The following is a 24,063-nucleotide window of genomic DNA, read 5'->3' as shown; positions in this document are numbered from 1 at the left end:
TAATAATACCGGCATAATAGTTCCCCTGTATAAAAAAAAAACAACAATACGAAAAAATGTAAACAAACCGGTAAAATCTAATCGGATCATGCGTATTGTAAACAAACTCACCTTTATTTATAAAATAGAGAGAACAAGAATTTTGAGAGAAAATGTTATCAAGTGCATTTTGGTAGGAAAAATGTTATTTGTGTGTTGTTTTCTGTTGCACAACATGGCCATGTTAAGGTTGGCATAAATATAAAAGAACAACTACGATGATTCTATTGCTCATGGCCCGGAGAGGACATACCGTTAACAGAGGTTAACTAACACAATGTTGCAGCCTTGACGCAGTAGTTAATGGCGAGCACTGATTGCCAACGGTCGTGTTTCAAAATTTAAAGCGACAGACGGTAACCCAATATAAAGTGAATCATAATCTTGACAACAGTTTTTATATGGAACCGGTAAAGCGAAATTGTAAATGAAGTAAATGGATATTGTCAACAACACCTTTTTCGGGGAATGCAAATTAAAGGGCGTAATTTAAGAAGAACACAACCGCCAAGTGGATAAAAACAGCGACATATAAAAAACTAATTTAAGAGAAAATTAACCTAATTTTCTGGTATTATATTGTTGATTTCATATCCAAACTAGAAGGCTTCAAAAAGGTTGGAAAATTTAAAAACGGATTATATTAAAATGCTTCTAAGGATTTAATTAAAATATTTATATCCATTAAACATCATTTTAAAAAATTAATTTGCCGACAATATTAATGACCATTCCACAATTACAAACATGTTAAGGAAACTGTTTTAAGTCCACAGGCATTTTTACGCACTTTACCACGTCAGATTGTAGGAGTGACCTTAAAAGTATTTGTATGTAGGAATGTAGTCATTTCTGCCGCTGCTAACAATTTTGGTGGTAATACGAATGAATTAATGATATACAATTATCCGGAAATATATTTTCCAATTTTAGTTGTAATAAAAATAAGTTGGCTATTCATTAATTTTACTAAGTAATTGTAATTGAGGAAAGTTGATATTTATTTTTCTCTATTTCTTTTATATATTTTTGTCTTAACGTTTATATGGCAAAATAAAAAACAAACCAACAACAGCGAAATACAAAGAAAATAATGAATATTGTTAATATATTGATATTTTAACATTATTGTAAATAGCGTTCAAAAATATACTCAGAAATGGATAGCCAAAGGATAATGACCCGAAAAATATTTTGGTGAGTAAAGAGACGAGAACTTGTAAAGAAAGTTATTTGCTACTAAGGATGGCGCCTATTGCGAACTTCAAATATAAAATACTATCAGGACCGGTCCGCGTTGTCGACCCGTACTTTAAGTCTTTTATGCCAATTTTTAATTTTAATAAATCTCAGATCTGACTTATGTAAGCGGCACAATTTTTATACCCTCCACCATACTATGGAGGGTATATTAATTTTGTCATTCCGTTTGTAACTCATCGAAATACTCATGTCAGACCCAACAAAGTATATATATTCTTGATCAGCGTAAAATTCTAAGACGATTTAGCCATGTCCGTCTGTCTGTCTGTCCGTCTGTCTGTCTGTCCGTCTGTCTGCCCGTCTGTCTGTCTGTTGTAATCACGGTATCTTTCGAACAAATTGAGATATAAGGCTAAAATATTGCACACATGTATATTTTTCCAGTAGGCAGGTTAAGTTCGTAAATGGGCCATGTAGGTCCATGTTATCATATAGCCCCCATATAACGGTACCTCCCGATATTCGGTATTTTGATGATTTTAGCGACATTATTCTCCGGAATTGTTTAAAATTTGGCATGTGAAGTTCGTAATGGATAGTTCAGCCCATGTCAGAAAATTGTCTGTGCAGCTCCATGTCTTCGAGTAGCCCCCCATATAACAGTATCCCCTATATTCGGCATTTTGATGATTTTAGCTACATCATAAACAGATTTTTCTTCAAGTTTCGCCTGTAAATATTATAATAACTTATGACACAAGTTGCCTATGCAGGTCAACGTCGTCTTATAGGCATTCGGTATTTTTAAGATTTTAACAGAATTTTTCACGGATTTTATTTATTTATTTATTTATTTTTTTTTTTTTTTTGAAATCGCCAAATTTGTACCAAATGGTGGAGGGTATTAAAAGTTCGGCCTGGCCGAACTTACAGCTTTTTTACTTGTTATTATAAGTAATAACTCTATAGTAATTTCGAAATAGAAATAAATATTCATGCAAAAATTATAATTGATGTTCACCTACCGTCGGTTTTAGATATTTTGAATAGCCTGATCTTATTTTTCAGCCATCGACTGAAAAATGGCCAAGACCCCGAAAATATCTTAAATCATGATGGTGATACCAAACCATGATAGGTTTTTGCAAGGATGGTTTCTTCGCAAATTACTGCCATCATTTGCCGAAATTAGTTTTAAAAATATAGTTAAAATTTAAAATATACTTGATACCGGATTGTACCCTTATCCGAGGGTTATGACCCATAGCTTAACCTGCAAAATCGATTTAAGGTATTTTGAAAATTAGGAAACATTTCTGGAAGGATATAAATTTCACCAATTGCAGTCTCAATGAATTTTGCATTTTGAATTCTCATTGGACGGATTATTGTCATATGAAAGAAATAGGTCCACGTTTTGAAATGAGCCCATAACGCTTTGTCGGTCAATTTTGTTTGTTAAATCTGTTTGTATCTTCCAGCTGAAGCACGATGTAGGTCCTGGAGTTTAAAGCTAGATGCCAATCTTAGACATGAAAGATCGCCATTTAACATTGTATTGCGGACTCATTTAAAAAAAGAAAAAAAACCTTCAACTTGTTCGCTGATTTTTTATAGAAAATGTTTAAAAGTCCTTACGAAGTTTGTCAATAGAACGTACTATAATTTTGAAATTCGATCCCATTGACATTTTTTTTCTCGATTTTTTCCCGATTATAAAATTTTTGCATTGAGGTGTGCTTTTTTGTAATTTATCAGTGATTTTGAAAAAGTAATTATCCTTTGGACATCATCTACTCAGTTTCGCCACCACATGATTCGGTACTACATTCTATGTAGCCCGCCTGCAATTTCAATTCTCTAGAAATCGAGACAATTAAACAAAGTTAATTGAATTGAATAAACCGTACGTACACATTAAAAATAGATTTTTTTTCATAGCTTATCCTCTTCTGAAATGATTTTATTCGGATAGTTTGAAATCTACATAAAATCTATAAATACCAGTTTTCTTCCGTTGCCACTTTTAACACCCCAAAAGACACGTCATATTAGAATTCAAAAACAAAAAAACTACAAATGTACATTCGAAAATAGTAAGTCAAAACAAGTAAAAAAACATTAAGTTCGCCCGGGCCAAACTTTTAATACCCTCCACCTTAGGGTAAAAGAAACATTAGAAGCAATGTGGCAAAAACCATTAAAATGCTGAATATCGGGAGGTACCGTTATATGGGGGCTACACCAAAACGTGGACCTATAATTACAATGTTTCGCCACACGAACTAGGACCCATTATGACCCACAAATACCAATTTTTAGACAAATCAGTGAAAAAATGTGGCAAAAGAACTAAAATACCGAATATCGGGAGGTACCTTTATATGGGGGCTATACCACAAAGTGGACCTATACATGCAATGTTTTGCCACACGCTCAGGGACCCGTTATGACTTACAAATACCAGGTACCTTTATATGGGGGCTATACCAAAACGTGGACCTATAATTACAATGTTTCGCCACACAAACTAAGACCCATTATGACCCACAAATACCAATTTTTGGACAATTCAGTGAAAAAGTGTGGCAAAAACCATCAAAATACCGAATATCGGGAGGTACTGTTATATGGGGGCTATACCAAATCATGGACCCATACATGCAATGTTTCGCCACCGGAGCTAGAACCCATTATGACCAACAAATACCAATTTTCAGACAAATTCGTGAAAAAAATGTGGCATAATTCATCAAAATACCGAATATCGGGAGGTACCGTTATATGGGGACTATACCAGAACGTGAACCGATATATCTCATTTTCAATACCAACCATCCTAGACACAATGCAAATAGCTCTACTAAATTTTGGCGCTCTACGTCAAATAATGTGGGCTGTATCGTGATTTCAACAGACAGACAGATGGAAAGACAGACAGACGGAAATCGTTAAATCGACTTAGAATTTTATGCTGATTATGAATATATTTACTTTATGGGGTCTAAGACGAATATTTAAGGATGTTACAAACGGAATGACAAAGTTAATATACCCTCCTTTCCAAGGTGGAGGGTATAATGAAAAGAAATCATGCAAGATAAAACATTACTATTGTATATTTCAAAAGTCAAAATGAAAACGTTTAAATTTCCCATTTTTACGCGATTTGTTATTATCCTTTTCCGCCAAGAGACAATTCCAAAATTGTCTAAATCGTTAAAATCATAGCAGCGGTTCTTGAGTTATAAGCGTAGTAACTAACACAACTTTCTTTTATGTATATAGATAGATGAAACACCATACTTAGGAAATGTTGCTACAATAGTAAAAATACCAAATATCGGGAGGTACCATGGGAGTTAAAGAAATACGTAACTAAACTCTAAATATCAAGTTTTAAACAATTCTGTTATAAAATGTGGATTAAATCCTTAAAATATTGAACATCTGGTCTTGTCTGCTAACAAAATACTGTTCACATGGCCTTCTATCACTATTTTTTCGTAAGCGTATTCGTGAAAGATTTGTTCGGTATTACAAGAGACAAACAGGCGAAAATAGTTTAATCGAATTAGAACTTTGTCGAAGTACTTATTTTCATTGACTGCGATTTTTTTTGGGTATTCGTAATTTTTATTATATTCGGAAAAAATATTTTAGACATTTTTATACCCTACACCACAAGGTGGTCAGGGTATTATGTCTTTGTGCATTTGTTTGTAACAGGCAAAAGGAAACGAGATAGACCCATAGTTCCTTTTGATGATCTGCATAGAATCACATTCTGAGTCGATTTATGCATGTCCGTCCGTCCGTCCGTCCGTCCGTCCGTCCGTCCGTCTGTCCATGTATTTTTGTAAACAAAGTACAGTTCGCATTTATTGCCCTATCCAGATGAAATTTTGCACAAATCATTGGTTTGGCCCAAGGACGAATCCTATTGAAATTTGAGATAATCGGTCAAAATGTAGATATAGCTCCCATATATATCTTCGTCCGATTTGCCTTTTATTGTGCACCAAACGTGTAAAATCAGTCCGAATACTATGGAATTTTGCACGTACGATCAGATTGGATCTGAAAATAAGCATGCCAAATTTGATCGAAATCGGTTCAGATATAGCTATAGCTCCCATATATATTGTTCATCCGATTTGTTATTTTTGTCCTCCGCAGCCGTAATATGCACTCTGTAACAACAATATTTGGAAAAATATATCAAATACAGCTCAGAAATACATTTGCTAAATTTTATCGATATCGGTTCAGATTTGAATATAGCTCCCATATATAACTTCGTCCGATTTACTTTTGATTGTGCACCAAACGTCTAATATTTGCCCAAATTTGATGAAATTTGGCACTTTCGACCGAATTGAGTCTAGAAGCTAGTATGTCAAATTTGGTGAAGATCGGTTCAGATACAGCTATAGCTCCCATATATACTGTTCATCCGGTTTGTCATATTTGTTACCCACAGCCGTAATATGCACTCCGTAACCACGATATTCAGGGAAATATATCAAATACAGCTCAGAAATATCTTTGCCAAATTTAATCGAGATCGGTTCCGATTTGGATATAGATCCCATATATTTTTTTTATCCGATTTCAAATTAATTGTGCACCAAATGGGAAATACAACTCCGAATTTGCTTCGGCATATTTAGTCCTTTGAACTTTAAATTATAATTATAATCGTAGCGTGTATAATTGAATTCCCCCATAAAAACTTTTAATTGTTATACGCAGCTCTACTAAATTAGCAACGTGGTGTAGGGTATCGTAAAGTCGGCCCCGTCCGACTTTAAGACTTTCTTTACTGGTTTATAGTTAAAAATCTTTATTCTTTCATCAAAAACAGTATTGCCTAGAGTTGTGCCAATCTTGTTCTATTGATCGAACTAGTTCCTTAACTGGTTCCATGAAGTGAGGTAGTTTGTATAAAAACTCTGGGTATGAATGATACACAATATATATAAAATTAATCATACGTGTAGAAACTGGTGTACCGAACTATGATATAGATTAACATTACCCTATAGTACTCTTTTCTGACATTTAGCACAAAATATTGGAGACCATTTGTATTGTTGAGGCTGCATACAAAGTGTTTTAAAAAAGTTTGTTCTTTTCTTTAAAAACAATAGAATCTTAGTAAAAAACAGCAATTGATATTTAAGATTAATCACTATAGATCTAAGGAAGAGATTTCCAAACCTTAATACATTTTTTCTCAAGCATGCAAAATAATAATATAGCCAATTTCCAGAGAGAAGTCTTTAATTATGTGTACCACAATTATATATTCCGTGATATAATAACCTTGTACACTTGTTTGACAATGAAATATTTAAAAAATTACATATCGTCATTTACGACATTTATGTATGCCAAAAATAATTCCTTTGGCAATACATTTATGTTTTCTGTGTTTATGTGACTAAATAAAATAAAACGATTAATCTTTATTTTTTGCACTTGTTATAACCTTAAGTACATGTATTCAGACAAGAAAGGAACAAAAATGCCCTAAAGTATATTCCACACAAAAGAGATAGAAAAACAAACTTGGTATGAATTGCATTTTTATTCATTTGGTTGTCAAGTTGAAAAAAGAAAGAAAATATTTTAATGATTGCGAATTTTTTTTAATGGCAGGGCCACAGCAGGGACACTGTTGTTATTTAAAGTACATGTATGATATAGGATGGAAGAAATTGTGTTTTATAATAAAATATATAGTACACTTTGATACACCAACATTATTAAGGGGTTTATTAGAATTAGTAAGACAACCTTAAGTTCGGCTAGCCCGAACTATTAATACCCTCCACCTTTGGGTAAAGAAAACATTTTTATATAAAAAAATCTGAATACAAACGTGTTCCACTTTAAACTACAAATACCAGTACTCGTAGCGTTTCACGGGCTTTTATTACACGATAGAAGAAAAAACTAAACCCGTCTATATTCATTGCATTCATAGCAGCAGCGCTTTAAATTATTATACCAAGGCCAATCTAAAAAGCCTTCAAATCTGTGCGTTCCACCGCCAATATCATCGCTTGAATCTACAAAGATACTCAGCCAGATAAGCGTTTGTATGTAAGTGTGTTGAGTTGTGAGAAATTACTAATTCCAACATTGGGAATAACATAAATACTCGTACTATGTCTATATTTACAAATGTAGCCATCCGTGTGTACACATAGCAGTTTTACACATACCACGAATTGTATTTCGTATCTGTATCAGTATCTGTATGCACTGTATAACATTGATGTATGAAACACTTTATGAATGGTACAAAATTTATTTATTGATTTATTTATTTACTTAAATTTATAACAACTGTAGTAGAAAAACACAAAATATTTGAGCATACCTAAATACCCAAAATAGACCCAAAATGTCAAAAATAAAATAAAACACTATTTTTTGGGTACCATCCAAGATTTAACTAATTGAATAAATATACAAATAGAAAAAAACCTAGTAGAAAATAATGGATTTATTGAGTACATTTTTTGGCATGAAAAATATTATAAGTCATATTGAAAAAATCGCATGCGATAAAAAATATAAAAAATGTCATAAAATACTAAAAAAACCAAAATCAACATCATTTTTGGCATCTTTTTATCTATTTATATTAGTACCACCTCCATTCTAAATGTCGTCAAGATCGGGCCATAATTGCGACCTGTAGAGTAATTACAAATTAACATGGACAGACGGACGGACGAACATACATAGCTAAATCAACTCAGCTCGTTGGGATAGGAATATATACTTTCCTTTGTGGGAAACCAATATTTCGAGGAGTTACATAATTTTTGGTATAGAAACAAAGAAAATAGTTTGAAAAGATTTTAAAAAATGTATGAATTTATTATTGTAGCACTGTTATTTAGTGAACGAGTTGTACAAAAAGAACATTTTTTGGTGTAGCACTTAGTTCTAAAATTTTGCAAGATTAATGGTGTATAAATAAAAAGTACAAGAATTATCGGATGGAAGTAAAATCTAAATTTAATTCAATATTGTATATATATATATGCCCTTCACCATACAATGTAGGATATATAATCATTTCAGCTCCGACAAATACATTGCGTATTCTTGACCGGCATAATATTCTTAGACAATGTAAACACGTCCGTCCTCCATTTGTGGTAAGAACTTTATCCTTAAATACTAAAATCAGTTGAGATAGTTAAATGTTGCCAGAAGTATTTATGAGATGATTTAGTAAATGGAATGGTTTAGTTATCTTCAAATAAATATCTATTCAACATACTGAAGTACTTTTTTCAGCTTAGTCTAATCCAATTGGCTTCAATTTTCAAATTCTATTTTAAAATGGGTGAACACATTAATTAATCGCCATAATAGTACAAGTTTAGGTAACTTCTGTATTACGTTCTTCTTCTTTCCATACCCTCCACCACAGTATGGAGGGTATATTAAGTTTGTCATTCCGTTTGTAACACCTCGAAATATACATTCTGGACCCCACAAAGTAAATATATTATTGATCAGCATACAATTCCATGTCGATTTACCGATGTCCGTCCATCTGTCCGTCTGTGGAACGAAACGAAATGAAGTAGTATGATAAAATTTTACTCAAATGTATATTATGTCTGCAGGACTTTTGGTATATGGACCAATTTAGGTCCACGTTTTGGTATAGCCCATATATAGCGGTACCTCCCGACATTCGGTATTGTGATGATTATAGCGACATTATTCACCGTAATTGTTTCAAATTTGGCATTTAGAGTTCGTAATGGATACTACAGGTTATGACAGGAAATTGTATGTGCAGGTTCACGTCTTCGTATAGCCACCTTAAAACGGCCACCATATTTGAAGTTTGTAATGGATATTACAGCCTATGACAGAAAATTGTCTGTGCAGGTCCACGTTTTGGTATAGCCCCTATATAATGGTATCTCTTTATATTCGGTATTTTGATGATTTAGCTACATTATTCACCGATAGATTTTTGTTTGAATATTGAATGGCTTATGGCAAAAGTTGCCACGTCGACCCTAATATAAGGGTTACATTCGGTATTTTTAAAATTTTAACAAAATTAATTTTTTTATTTTTTAACAGAAGTAACAGATTTTTTTTTGTATTTTATATTATTATTTTATTTATTTTTTTTTTTTTAATTGCCAAACTCATTGCCAAACTTACAGCTTTTTTTACTCGTTCTTTATGTATTACCGACATGTCCTGAAAGATAAAACAGTAATAGTCGTTGCCAAACTTAACCTATCCCGACCTAAACTTAACTTCATAACTCCAAGATTAACATGGAAATGCCCGTTTGTGTATTAAATATATATATTTTTTTTGGAATTAAAAGCAAAGAAGAATATAAAATAATAAGGAGCATAATAACATACATTGAATTCCTTTGTATCATTGTTTGAATTTTTAATTGAAACGTTTAAGTAAGTAAGTAAGCAAGTAAGCCACCGTTGAGCTAAGTACGCCTTGTATGAGTGTCTATGTGCATTTCACTTTTTCTCGTTGTAACATTTTTATTAGTTTTTTTTCTGAACTTAAAAAAAATTGCACACACACAAAAACAACCAAACAGGATGAGGAATAGTAAGTCTAATATAAATTCATGTTTGCCTCGGACTGAAATGTTTACATTTCTGTTATTTACTTCTCTACAGAAACTAACATATGTATGTAGTATATAGGGCATATGATTCATGTTAAGCATGGTTGGGTGTGTGTGAGGTTTAAATAAGGAATTACAGCAAAAAAATATGTTTTGTATTTTTGTTCTGTACAATTTAACTCACATATGCGGTTAAAGATAAAGGCACTGTAATACCACTTGTTTAACAAAAATAAAAAACGAATATGATATTTAATTTTCCCATTAACATTAAATGTTTCATACCAACCGTTTTTCCGCGGAAACGCTAAAAGAACATTTGCGGTTTTATAATTGTGCAAATATGATGAGTAACTGAATGTTGTTCTTTCGTCATCATCCATTTAATGCCAACGTGAACACCTATATTAATTGCCATTATGAATTTTTCATTATACATAACAAAACGCGTACATGGAAATTGATTAACACATTAAAAATATGATCTTAATTCATATATATACACAAAAATATTGATTTTTATACCCTACACCACATAGTTGTAAGGGTATTATGTCTTTGTGCATTTGTTTGTAACATGGAGAAGGAAACGAGTTAGACCCATTGTTACTTTTGAGAACCTTCATAGAATCACTTTCTGAGTCGATTTATGCATGTCCGTCCGTCTGTCCGTCCGTCCGTCCGTCTGTCCATGTATTCTTGTGAACAAAATGCAGGTCGCATTTATTATCCGATTGAGATGAAATTTTCCAAACAATATTTTTTTGGCCCAAGGACGAACCCTATTGAAATTGGTGAGAAACGGATCAAATTTAGATATAGCTCCCATATATATTTTCATCCGATTTCGGGTTAAATGTGCACCAAATGTCCACTATCAGTCCAAATTACCTGAATTTTGGCACACCCAACCGAGTTCGGCCTAGAAGCAAGTATATCAAATTTGGAGAAAATCGGTTCAGATATAGCTATAGCTCCCATATATATCTTTCATCCGATTTGATCTTTAAGTCCCTAACATTCCTACTATGCACTCCACAACCGTGATATTTGGTACCAGGTATTAGATGGAGCACAGAAATAGCTGTTTTAAATTTTATCGAAATCGGTTCAGATTTGGATATAGCTCCCATATATATCTTCATCCGATTTCGGGTTAATTGACCACCAAATGGCCAATATCAGCCCAAATGGCCCGAATTTTGGCACATGTGACCGAGATTATCCTTAAAGCAAATACAACAAATTTGGAGAAAATCGGTTCAGGAACAGCTATAGCTCCCATATATATGTTTTATCCGATTTGGTGTTTAAGCCTCTCACATTCGTAATATGCACTCCACAAGAATGATATTTGGTACCAGATATAAGATACAGCCCAGAAATAGCTGTTTGTAATTTTATCGAAATCGGTTCAGATTTGGATATAGCTCCCATATATATCTTCATCCGATTTCGGGATAATTGGCCACCAAATGGCCGATATAAGTCCAAATGGACTGAATTTTAGTACATCGGACCAAATTCAGCCTAAAATCAAGTATATCAAATTTAGTGAAAATCGGTTCAGATATAGATATAGCAACCATATATATGTTTCATCCGATTTGCTCTTTAAGTCCCTTACATTCGTAATATACTCTTCACAGGAATGATATTTGGTACCAGATATCAGATAAAGCCCAAAAATAGTCGATTTTAATTTTATCAATATCTGTTCAGATTTGAATATAACATAGCATACTCATACATTCGTAATATTCACTCCACAACCCTGATATTTGGTACCAGGTATTAGATGAAGCACAGGAATAGCTGTTTTAAATTTTATCGAAATCGGTTCAGATTTGAATATAGCTCCCATATATATCTTCATCCGATTTAGGGTTAAATGTGCACTAAATGGTCAATATCAGCCCAAATCACCTGAATTTTCGTACATAAGACCGAATTCAGTCTAGAAGCTAATACGTAAAATTTGGAGAACCCCGGTTCAGAGATAGCTATAGAATTAGATAGAATTAGATAGATTTTGATTTTGTACCAAATATCTCATAGAGCTCTGAAATGCACTGTATAAACCTTTTTACGAGAGCTCTACTAAATATGCATAGTGGTGTAGGGTATCATATAGTCGGCCCCGCCCGACTTTTGAGCTTTCCTTACTGGTTTTTTGTTGAAGATTTTACTTTTATTTGAAAACTAATACCATTCAATTCCCTAGTAGCTGATTACGTTTTCAAAAATATAGTTTTTTAAGTCTTTGTGATTTTAAAAATACTTTGAGGAATATATATACATATATATTCATTATTACATTTTGATAGAATTCTGAAATTTGGGAATCTTGAAATTTTTATTAATTTTTTTATAGAAAATATGATAAGAAAATGTCGGTTGTTTTTATGACATGTTGCTACTTGGTCTCGAAGATTCCAATTTAAGTTCATGCAAGGCTAATATTGAAATATATTTTAAATATACATATAAATGAGGAATTATAGTTTAATGACCACGAAATATACATAAACTGTTGATCTCATTTACTTTCCTGCCCACTGAAACAAATGGATATAAATTCTTTTAAAATGTCACTACAGGAAAACCGTAAGAGGTAAAAGACAGGATAGACATCTTTAAATCGGGGTTTTCATGAAATTTTAGCTTAAATTCAAAAATAGGTAATATCTTGTGAAGGACAAAATCTGCATCAACTTCCGTAACAAAAGCATTTAAATATCCTATAAAGGCGGTTGGCTAAGCGAATACCAAGAAAATTCCAATAGCAAATGTATAGAAACACACATACGCATGGACACGTGCATAAACCTCCTCGCTCTTGAAGCACAAAAACGTAGGTCCTTGCCAAGAAAGAGAAAGGCAGGAACTGAAAGCTCTACCGAATGTGAATGTTTATTGGTCAGCTAAATATAAACCACACATTTTCCACAGGATATAGAGATTCATGTATGAACGCAATACACAAATACAATAATACAAACATACATTGAATTATAAATAAAGAAAAACAGAAACAAGAAAAAGTTTATGTACCGACAGTTTAAAAACCGACACAGCTACACGACATAGACTTCTTAAAATTGTTGATGATGGATTGTAATCCATGACACCAAAGGGGTTTTATTTCAATATTCGAACTATATGTGTAGTAAAAGTACTAAATTTGATTCCATTTGAAAGTATGTGGACGAAGCTAAAACCTTGACATTTGGTATAAGAAATATGTTTGAAAAGTCGGGTTGATATGAGGAGGCGGCTTAGGAAATATGTACTAAGTGTAAGAGCAGTACTGAACGGTCCTTAATTTAGTACAATTTTTGAGTGAACAAATGGAATTGGAAATTTTAAATGTTGATATTGGGGTCAGTGATGTTGGGTGAAGAAAATGACACGGCACCAATGAATACTCCATCTGTCTTCAGGTCCTTTTGTCTTCAGCTCGTCTATGCAGATTCCTTTTGGCCCTTTGGCTTCACTAGGAAGACTGTTAAAGCTTAAGTTCTTTTCTGAACTTCTGATCCTCTATAAAGTCTCCAGATATTTTCAATCCTACTTTCAACCAAAACATCAACTATAGCTGTTAAATGCCAACGTCTCCAACAGCCTTTGTTATTTGCCGTTAACTCATCGTCGTTATCGTCTTCACCATTGTCATAGCCATTACTCTTGTCATGTTGTCGCAGTGATTGCTGCTGTTTATTTCATGTTCGCACTAAGTGGAAGCATTTAGCCATTCTCATACACTTGGTTAAGTTTTTAATTTAATTATGAATTATGCACAATTACTTGGGCAGATTCAATATTGTACTCGCTGTCCGCTTTCATCTTTCCGTTATTACTGCTGCTACTGCCACTACTTATGCTTCTGTTACTGTTGCCTTCATTATGTCTTTTCCATTTAGCTTCTCCGCATCTTTTATATTTTTTTCTTTTAGAAATTTTTATTTTTTTCTCGCATTTCCTCGTCCCTCATTTTGGGTCATTTTTGTTCATTTTATTGTAGCGAATTAACAAGATACACTCTCTACAAAGTTCTCTTCGTCGCCGTGAACTGTTTAACGCATAAAACGTATTTTAGAGGTATGGCAATACAAATTTTGTCGTTGTTACTGCTGTTCCTAGTCAAATTCTTTAGAATTTATATTTTCTTGTGACCATTACTTTTCAGTGGTCACTGTGGCAGGAGTATTTAATAAGATGCTATCCACAATCCGAAAATTATGTTATAAATCAATGTTTATGACATTAGTAAAATTTATCCCAACCGCAAACATTTCATAAACAACAGCACTTAGTTATCATTTATAACTAATGACAGCATACAAGTGTCATCTGCATTAATTAGCAGAAATTTTTCAAGAATACAAATATTGTCATTAATAAAGAAAAGCCTTAATGTGCAAAATAAATTGTATATAATTTATGTGCCACTGTAGTCCCGATCCGAATTTATTAAAGTAATCTCAATTTATGATTTTTTCCAAACAAACCCCACTGTATTTCATTTGAAACATTTCTTAGGTCTAAAACTAATTTAGGGCGAGTAATATGCAAATACGTCGAAAAACTAAGAAAAGGAAGCAGACCAAGCGGAAGACTAAAAATATGAAAACATTTTAATTTAAAGTTAGACTTCCTTGTTTATTATTCTTAAAGGAAAATGTTAATTATTGTAATTAGCTTTCCAAAAATGTACCAATATTATTAAAGTCTAAGAAAGAAGAAGTTGGCTTCGATCAAAACTGGGGGTGGGATAATATTCAACCTAATATATTTCCGAATTAAAATAAATGTAAATAAATGTCTTTTTTTTACACATTTTTTTCAAATTTATGACTTCTACACAACCCTCAATTGGAAAATGCATCTGAATACAATTAGTCGGACGGTACATGTGATTCAACAACGCTATAATTTGCGTTATAAAGTTTCTTTTGGCTATAACGAAAAAATTTGTCAAGATATTGGTATCGAAAAATTGGACGACTTAAATATCATTAAAAATATGAAAGTTCGTTTTCGATTGTGAGGGTTTTTTTTTAAATGTATCAATTTCAAGGTTTTCAACAAAATAAGTCCCCAATAGAAACATTTCATGCATATATATGTTTCTAGTCTATTTCATTCTTGGAATAATATCACATTCCTATTCCATGCAAAATGTCGTGGTACATCCTCTCTATTTAAGCCGTACAATGCAATGAAATGCTATGCAATTCAAACTAATACTTGAAACCATATTTAGTATTTTTACACAAGCTGTGGTTCAGTTCATACGATAATACTGTCCGATTACCATCCAAAATGATGGCTTCTGCCATGGTTCATAACTGTCACTTATAGGGACTGAAAAACTCAGGATAAATAGTTTTTGGTTAATTTCATCCGCAAAATGTTTTGCAAGCATATTATAGGCTTTTTTATATTAACAAGTAAAAAATCAGCTAAGTTCGGCCGATCGAACTTTTAATACCCTCCACCATTTTGAAGGAACTTGAAAAATTTCCAAAAAATCCGTTGAAAAATATCGCTCAAAGGAAAGCCATTATATGAAGGCTATACGAGGATCTGGACAGGCATACGCAATTCGTCATAGGACGAGGCACCCAATACGAACTTTAAATACGAAATTTGGAACAATTCCAGTAAAAAATGTCGCTAAAATCATCCAAATAGTAAATATCGGGGAATACAGTTGCAAGGGGTATATACGATATGGTGGTCCTATATAGACAACTAGCTGAACCCGAAGCGCTTGGCTACTCCTTTCGCTTTTATATGCATTCAAAATTTTATATATGAATATTTGTTGGTTCAAAACCGTTATTATTATAACGCGTGAACATGCCAGGAACAGCTGACCATAAGAAAAGCAGGAACATGCTAAATTTAGTCCGCATACACGAAGGGATTGTCCTTTGGATTTATTAATTTCATAGCAAATGCCAAGCGTGCCGGTAACTGCAATCTTTTTAATTGAAAGGCATTACTGTTGAAATTAGAGAATTCGAGGTAGCAACACACTTTACAGTAATAATCATACCCTCAATTAAATTTTTGTGTAGTTTTATACTCTCCACCATAGTATGGAGGTTCCTAATGGTGGTGGACATTTAAAGTTCGGCCCGGCCGAACTTACAGCTATTAACTTGTTTACTGTTAGCCTTATACCATTGCAAAGGCGTTGTGGGTCAATGCTTTTTAATAAAATCATATTCCAATCTGAAATGATTTCAATATAATTTGACAAAATTTACATTTACAACAAATTCCGTCACACCTTCCCTATTTCATTGAAATTGAAGGTACATACCGTTTTTGGTGCATAAAATGTGTGAAATCGGCCGAGAATATATATGGGAGCTATATCCAAATTTTAACCGATTTCTAATTAATTTGTCAAATTTATTATTGTATCCAAATTCCGCCACACATTCTGAATTTCATTGGAATAGGACATACATATGGTGTTTGGTGCACTACATTCATGAGATCGGCCGAATAATATATATGGGAAATGTACCCAAACCTCAACCGATTTCAATATAATTTGCCAAATTTGTTTTTGTACCAAATTTAATCGGCCAAAAATATATATGGGAGCTATATCCAAATCTCAACCGATTTCCATATAAAATGACAAATATATTCTCTAATCAAATCCCGTCATTTATTCCAAATTTGGAGAATGTATCTGTAATCGATCAAAAGATATTTGCATATAAAATCCAAATTTTTGGGAGGCACCTCCGATTCTGATGCTATATCTCCAGATCCGAGCGGAAATAAAAAAATATATATATCCTATGTTACTTTCAGGCCATGTTGTAGTATACTTGGAAATTTTTAGGAAAATCTGTTCAGCGGTTTTTGAGTCCATAAATTACAAACAAACAAAAAAACCAACGTACAAACATTTTCCTCTTTTATAGATATAGAAGAAGAAGAGAAGAAGATTTTCTTCCAGAAGGTAAAGTACTAAGAAGGAACTCCTTGTGTGGATTTTCAGACAAATTCATTAAAACTTTGGCTAAAATCGAATATCGGGGGTACCGTTATATGGGGGCTAACAATATCGTGGACCAAGGTAGCACATCTTTGAACTTGAGTTACCTGCAGACAAAAGATCTGAGCAAAAGTTTGGCTTATTTTCTTAATTCGTATATCCTACAACACTATGTGTGATTGATTGGGCCAAAAATTATGTAACACCTCGAAATATTGGTTTCCCATATAGGAAAGTATATATGGATCTTCCTATCTCGACGAGCTGAGTCGATCTAGCTAAGTATGTCCGTCCGTCCATCTGTCCGTCTGTCCATGTTAATTTGTAATCACTCTACACGTCGCAATTATGGCCTGATCTTCACGAAATTTAGAATGTAGGTGGGGTTAAGGTCAGAATAGAACCCTATTGCTTTTGGAGATGATCGCATAGTATCTAGGGGTCGAAATGGACCAAAAACTGAAAAATTTCATGATTTTGCAGTTGCTCTACAGGCCGAATTTAGCATGGACCTGGAGCTTAGGGCTGGGCAGAAGTCTTCCAATTTTGGTGGTCATATAGTGGGTGAAATAGACCATAACATTTGTGTTAAATAAAAGTCAAATTTTTCATTAAACCGGCAATATTTTTAATCCCGGCGAAATTACAAATAGACGAAGAGGTCACTCCTGACCGTTACGTAGATGCCGATAGTAAATATATCGGATATATATAGCGAAATATATACAATGTATATATACAAAGGAAGGGGATGTTGGCTACAATGCTTATATCTGAAGAATGGCTGGACCGATTTTGACAAATTTTGTCAATTCAAAACGCCCCCTTGGCATAAAAGAATAAAATCTAAAAGAATCGCATAAAAAGAAGCCAATAATTATGTTAATATAGATTTTGTCAATTTTTTTTTATTTTTTCGTATTTTTTATCGCATGCGATATTTTCAATTTGACTTATAATATTGAGGTGTACATTTGGTAATATTTTTTTCACCTTACAACACAGGTTGGGGCTATTATGTACAGATTGCAATTATCGTCCGATTATCACGAAAATTTTCACAAGAGTAGGGTAAGGCTCAGAAATGCTAGGCCTATTGTTTTCAAAGAATCCCGCAATATATTTAGGGGTTGAAATGGACCAACAACAAAAATGTTCGTTATTTTGCATACGTTATAAAGGTCACAAATGGAAACCAAAGGACACCAAATCTCGCATGAAGCTAGAGTATAGGACGGCGGGTGGAATGGACCACCATTTTTGTGTGAAAAAATACCAACATTACTTACCGGCGATATCCGAAGTACACAAAATGCGAACTTCTGGCTTTTTTATGCTGATTTCGTTGACGAGTATAGCCAAATATCGTAGAGTCTAAATTTGGAGATACAGAGGGACTTCTTGCTTTTGGAGATGATTGCAAAATATTTAGGGGTTCAAATTAACCAAAAACAGAAATGTTTTTCTTGATCACACAATTGAAGCCAATCGACACGCCTGTGAAAAGAGTTAAGGACAGGGAAGGAATCTAGTATTTTGGATGACCATTGGATTATATTTAGCTGTAAAATGAACTACAACAATAACAGCCCGACGGAGTGCATAAATGTTGGGCAAATGTCCCTAGTCAAAATACTAATTTCAAAAGCGAAATCCAATATGGATTTGGACATAAGGGGCTTCTAACATATGAAGTGTTTTAGGGTATAACATAGTCGATCCCGCATGACCATAGCCTTTGCTTACTTATTTTATCTCACTCTGTACTTATAGCAAAATTATTTAGGTCCGATATGAATTTGACAATATTGGCCCATTCCTTCAGAACCCATTCCATAGAGGGTCAAGAGTTTGAATAATCATAACAGAAGTAAAATTATATTTAAATAATCGAACTTTGGTTGATGGTATACGTCTGTCGGCAGAACCGAGAGATACTTTTTAACGTGTTTATACCCTACACCACATAGTGGTAAGGGTATTATGTCTTTGTGCATTTGTTTGTAACATGGAGAAGGAAACGAGATAGACCCATAGTTACTTTTGAGAACCTTCATAGAATCACTTTCTGAGTCGATTTATGCATGTCCGTCCGTCTGTCCGTCCGTCCGTCCGTCCGTCCGTCCGTCCGTCTGTCCATGTATTCTTGTGAACAAAATGCAGGTCGCATTTATTATCCGATTGAGATGAAATTTTCCAAACAATATTTTTTTGGCCCAAGGACGAACCCTATTGAAATCGGTGAGAATCGGATCAAATTTAGATATAGCTCCCATATATATCTTCATCCGATTTCGGGTTAAATGAGCACCAAATGTCCACTATCAGTCCAAATTACCTGAATTTTGGCACACCCAACCGGGTTCGGCCTAGAAGCAAGTATATCAAATTTGGAGAAAATCGGTTCAGATATATACCATATATATCTTTCATCTGATTTGATCTTTAAGTCCCTCACATTCCTACTATGCACTCCACAACCGTGATATTTGGTACCAGGTATTAGATGGAGCACAGAAATAGCTATTTTAAATTTTATCGAAATCGGTTCAGATTTGGATATAGCTCCCATATATATCTTCATCCGATTTCGGGTTAATTGACCACCAAATGGCCAATATCAGCCCAAATGGCCCGAATTTTGGCACATGTGACCGAGATTAGCCTTAAAGTAAATACAACAAATTTGGAGAAAATCGGTTCAGATTTGGATATAGCTCCCATATATATCTTCATCCGATTTCGGGTTAATTGTGCTCCAAATGGCCGATATAAGTCCAAATGGACTGAATTTTAGTACATCGGACCAAATTCAGCCTAGAAGCAAGTATATCAAATTTAGTGAAAATCGGTTCAGATATAGATATAGCAACCATATATATGTTTCATCCGATTTAGTGTTTTAGTCCCTTACATTCGTAATGTTCACTCCACAACCGTGATATTTGGTACCAGATATAAGGTACAGCCCAGAAATAGCTGTTTGTAATTTTATCGAAATCGGTTCAGATTTGGATAGAGCTCCCATATATATCTTCATCCGATTTCGTGTTAATTGTGCATCAAATGGCCAATATCAGCCCAAATGGCATGAATTTTGGCAAATCCGACCGAAACCAGCCTATAAGCAAGTACACACATTTTAGTAAAAATCGGTTCAGATATAGCTCTAGCTCCATATATATGTTTCATCCGATTTGCTCTTTAAGTCCCTTACATTCGTAATATACTCTTCACAGAAATGATATTTGGTACCAGATATCAGATAAAGCCCAAAAATGGTCGATTTTGATTTTATAAAAATCTGTTCAGATTTGGATATAGTATAGCATAGCATACTCTTCACAGGAATGATATTTGGTACCAGATATCAGATAAAGCCCAAAAGTAGTCGATTTTAATTTTCTCAAAATCTGTTCAGATTTGGATATAGCTCCCATATGTATCTTCATTCGATTTCGAGTTAATTGTGCAACAAATGGCCAATATCAACCGAAATGGCATGAATTTTGGCATATCTGGCCAAATTCAGCCTAGAGGCAAGGACACCAATTTTAGTAGAAGTCGTTTCAGATATAGCTATAGCTCCCAAATATATCTTCATCCGATTTCGGATTAAATGTGCAGCAAATGGCTAATATTGGTACATCAAATTTAGTGAAAATCGGTCGGATACAGCTATAGCTCCTATATATACCTTTCATCCGATTTGTACTTTAAGTCCCTCAAATTCGAAAAATGTACGATACAAGAATAATATTTGGTATAAGATGCAGCCAAGAAATATCTTCTTTTTCAGTTTTACAAATATCGGTTCAGATTTGGATATACCTCCTATATATATATTCATAAAATTTCGTGTTGATTGCGCACCAAATGTCCAATATCAGCCCAAATGTCCTGGGTTTTGGCAAATCTGACCGAATTCAGCCTAGAATCAAATACATCAAACTTGGTGAAAATCGGTTCAGATATAGCTATAGTTCGTAAAATGCACGATAGAATTAGATAGATATTGATTTTGTACCAAATATCTCATAGAGCTCTGAAATGCTCTGTATAAACCTTTTTACGAGAGCTCTACTAAATATGCATAGTGGTGTAGGGTATCATATAGTCGGCCCCGCCCGACTTTTGAGCTTTCCTTACTGGTTTTATTTTACTCTTGATTTAAAAGTTCTTAAAGTAATTGCCACTTGGTTTTTGAGTGTTGTTTTTGTCTCTCAGTTTTAACATCCTTTATATGACCTCACATGCTGTCATCTTCCATAGCAAAGATTTAAAAATATCTAGCAAACTGCAACATGAATGGCATATGCAGATTAAATTTGACACAAGGAACATTATCTGCAATATACAAAGTAACGGATAACATAAAATCCATAAGGAAAATATGACATAAAAACTTTTATAAGAGAGCACGTGGCATGAAAACCATAAAATAGAATCTGCAAAAGTTTGGAAATAAAAGAAGATTATCGATTAACTTTTATAAGAAGGATAAAATAATCAATAACTAGAACGTAGTGTTTTAGAGCCATGTCTTATATGCAGCAGCATATATTTAGAAAAGTTTTATTTTTTTTATATTTTCTCAAAGCAAATATTAGGTTAAATCATATGTTTAAAAAATTTGTGAATGATAATTTTGGAACGTTTTACTATATTTTAGATGTTTTCCTTTTGTTTGAATACTAATAATGTTAACATTTAATTAATATTAACATTTAAAAATCATAATCTACCACATTTTCTTGTATTTCATACACAATATGCGTAAGGATATTCCCTCTACCTATCCCTGCCCATTTTCCAAACAACAAACAACTTTGACTATAATCACCCTGCAGCCCTTTGCATTAACCGCAACTATTCTCCTTCTTTGAAAGTCATACTACTTTTCTACTACTCTACTATTTCATGTTGATATGACTTATTGTAGAAAATCCCTTAAACGGAAAATCCTAAATAGAAGTGAGTATTGAGCTTCTTAATATAAACACTCACAAACACTTGTGTTCTAAAGCCATTTTAGTAATCCTAAAGCTACTCACAATACGAATAAAGGATTAATATTCAAGATGTTATGTCGCTTGGCGTCTGCTGCGTGAGCAAAGGATGGGATAAAGTTGTGAAATTTATAACCCATAAAATTTTTGTCGACGCAGCCGACATTAATCCCTTTCTGTAGATACGCAATCTTATGAAATGTTATCACAGTCGTAAAACATGACATAGTTGATGATTTCCGGACAATACATAAAGTAACGCACAAGCAAACGGAGTACTGAGGAATTTATGACTCCACTTCCATTTGCATTCTCATTAATTTGCAATGTAGAATTAATTTCCTATTGGCTGCAATTAATCTGTTTAAAGCAGATATAGGCCAATAATCGACCTAATTTGGAATTTATGTGAGTTTAGTACAAATATTTGATTTCAATGTGAAAAATTACAAATTAAAATTTTTGGAGAGATTCAACAACATCGAAATGTTTAATTTGTTGAAAGTAACAAATGAAATAATTTTTGTGGTTTGGATCCACTTGCACGGTATTTTTGTGAGGCACAACATGTGGCACTTTTATAACGTTGTTGATTTGTGAGATTTTCTGATATGATCTTTCTGAACTTTTGGTCAGTTTTCCAATTCTTCAATAGAGAAATATGTTAAGAATTAAATACATTAATTTATTATACCCTACACCACCAGGTGTTCAGGGTATTGTAATATTAGACCAAATGGGATGGAATTTGACACTTACGACTAAATTGAGTCTAGTAATAAGTATGCCAAAATCGGTGCAGATATAGCTATAACTCCCATATCTAATGTTCATCCGATTTCTTAAAAGTAACAATGTACGTAACAACTGCAGTCGGGGAAATATATCAAATACTGCTGAAATGTTATCGAAATCGGTTCAGATTTGGATATAGCTTCCATATATATATTTATCCGTTTTCAAGTTAATTGTGCATCAAATGGGTAATACAAGCCCGAATTGAAAAGTCAAAAATGCCTCTGGACTTTAAATTATATTATAATTTAAATTAATTCTCACAAATTCACACAAATTTTATGATACCCTACACCACTTTCCTAATTTAGTTGAGCTCCACATAACAATTAAAAGTTTTTATGGGAAAATTCAATCATACACGCTATGATTATAATTATAATTTAAAGTTCAAAGGACTAAATATGCCGAAGCATTTGTATCTTTTAAATTCGGACTTGTATTGCCCATTTGGTGCATAATTAATTTGAAATCGGATAAAAATATATATGGGAGCTATATCCAAATCTGAACCGATCTCGATCAAATTTGGCAAAGATATTTCTGAGCTGTATTTGATATAGTTCCCTGAATATCGTTGTTACGGAGTGCATATTACGGCTGTGGGTAACAAATAGAACAAATCGGATGAACAATATATATGGTAGCTATAGCTATATCTGAACCGATTTCGATCAAATTTGGCATAACTATTTTCAGGTCCAATCTGATCGTATGTGCAAAATTCCATACTATCCGGACTGATATTGCAGGTTTGGTGCACAATAAAAGACAAATCGGACGAAGATATATATGGGAGCTATATCTACATTTTGACCGATTATCTCAAATTTCAATAGGATTCGTCCTTGGGCCAAACAAATGATTTGTGCAAAATTTCATCTGGATAGGGCAATAAATGCGAACTGTACTTTGTTTACAAAAATACATGGACAGACGGACGGACGGACGGACATGCATAAATCGACTCAGAATGTGATTCTATGCAGATCATCAAAAGGAACTATGGGTCTATCTCGTTTCCTTTTGCCTGTTACAAACAAATGCACAAAGACATAATACCCTGACCACCTTGTGGTGTAGGGTATAAAAACTCATTGCAAAGTAATACCGCATTAGATCTTGCATGAAAATGTGATTGAGGAAACATAACAAAGAAGTTAATTCACTTTTTTTCGAATTTGAAATTTTATAATTATTTAAATTTTTAATACGTCAGTCTTTCGCTACATTGTTCTTGTTTTTATAATTTATAATATACTTCAAGAGTTAAGACTATATTATTTTTTTATTATTCCCCCATGACCCCAACACCTTTGACGTTATTATTCAATGAT

The 24,063-nt window shown here is 33.4% G+C and overlaps 1 long non-coding RNA gene across 1 annotated transcript in view; it reads left to right on the top strand.

Annotated features, from left to right (window-relative positions):
- The first annotated feature begins 352 nt into the window (after window positions 1-352).
- LOC131803454 (uncharacterized) overlaps window positions 353-24,063 on the top strand; it is a 78,726-nt gene continuing 55,015 nt past the window's right edge. Inside the window, exon 1 of the long non-coding RNA XR_009342589.1 lies at window positions 353-656. This is a non-coding gene — a long non-coding RNA (uncharacterized LOC131803454). The remainder of the gene's footprint in view (window positions 657-24,063) is intronic.

This window comes from Musca domestica, unplaced genomic scaffold, assembly GCF_030504385.1.
Source record: "Musca domestica strain aabys unplaced genomic scaffold, Musca_domestica.polishedcontigs.V.1.1 3, whole genome shotgun sequence".
Classification (NCBI taxonomy): domain Eukaryota; kingdom Metazoa; phylum Arthropoda; class Insecta; order Diptera; family Muscidae; genus Musca; species Musca domestica.
Note: the sequence above shows the minus strand (reverse complement) of the source record. Positions and strands in the feature narration are given on the sequence as shown.